General features: G+C 35.4%; 1 non-coding gene across 1 annotated transcript; it reads right to left on the bottom strand.

Moving 5' to 3' along the window:
* Nucleotides 1-687: 687 nt before the first annotated feature.
* On the bottom strand, nucleotides 688-849 carry LOC115872661. The gene has a single exon (XR_004047991.1). It is a non-coding gene; the product is annotated as a U1 spliceosomal RNA (small nuclear RNA).
* Between the last annotated feature and the right edge of the window lie 485 nt (nucleotides 850-1,334).

Genomic DNA, 1,334 nt, shown 5'->3' with positions numbered 1-1,334 from the left:
CTCTTATTTCTGGCCCCTCTTTAAGATAACAAATTGTAACTGCTTGCTATTCAGTTCCTAATAAAGGTGAAATAATATTTGGAGTTTATGTAACTTGTACTGTTTAAGTATATCTTTGGATCAAAGGATACCATGTGAAGTATAAAAACCTAAATATTTAGTAGAACACAAACTACTTTAAATAAAACCTGTGTACACATCCTCTAACTCAGGCTAGCTAACGCTACATTAAAATGTTCTGATTTATTGGTGGGTGAACAGAGTGAAGAGTGGTATATAATATGTTCTGTATCTCAAAACTGAGAGCTGAAGGGGGAAAACTGCCATTTTTGAATCAGCAGGTCAAATATACCCAGAAACAAGCTAAACATATGAGGTACCAAAACATGTGTTGGCCAGATTAGAATCTGTGAAATAACACTAAAGCATCAGCCATTTTCGATACTATAAGGTTTGATGAACCTAAGGCATCCTTGTCCTGGAAGCCAATTATTTAAAGAGTGAATGATTCCCACCCTCCCACCTCTCACCCCCAGTGGCTTTTGGGTTAGAACTTCTGATTTTCTGATTAGTAGCTTTTTAAATTTAGGCTATTACCAAAACACTAGAATTAAATCTAAAAGGTAAGCTGCTGACTAAACTAAAACTAGTTTTACTTCTTAAATCATATAGTCTTAAAAAAAAACAGGGGAGAGTGCAAATGCAGTCCCCCACTACCACAAATTATGCAGTCAAGTTTCCCACATTTGGGGAAATCGCTGGGGTCAGCACATCCGGAGTGCAATGGATAAGCCTCGCCCTGGGAAAACCACCTTCATGATCATGGTGTCTCCCCTGTCAGGTAGGTATAAAATCGTATAGTCTTTAAATGAAACACATTCTGTAATATCTAATTCAAGTTGCTTATAAAGTTCTACATTCTAAAGTGATAGATACATATATAAAAATCTGTCAAAATGAATCATTTCATTAACTTTTCATATGAAAACAATTAATCGATAAACATCATGAAATCAAAACTAAACTCTTGAAAAATAAAAATGTATACATATATTTTATCTAATTAATAATATCATCTATAGGTAGAACATATACTTTTATAAATATTTGGCTTTAGAAAGGCTTTAAGAATCTACATATAGCCTCTGCCCTCGGGACGGACAACAGAAAAGTAGGTGAAGGGAGATGTCGGACAGTGTAAGATATTACAAAATAATAATTTATAAATTATCAAGGATTCATGAAGGAGGGGGTTGTGGGGAGGGAGGGGGAAAATGAGGAGCTGATGCCAGGGGCTTAAGTGGAGAGCAAATGTTTTGAGAATGATGAGGGCA

Source organism: Echinops telfairi, unplaced genomic scaffold, assembly GCF_000313985.2.
Source record: "Echinops telfairi isolate 266 unplaced genomic scaffold, ASM31398v2 ScPeMD7_7430;HRSCAF=8468, whole genome shotgun sequence".
In the NCBI taxonomy this organism is placed as follows: domain Eukaryota; kingdom Metazoa; phylum Chordata; class Mammalia; order Afrosoricida; family Tenrecidae; genus Echinops; species Echinops telfairi.
This window is presented reverse-complemented; position numbering and strand designations above follow the sequence as displayed.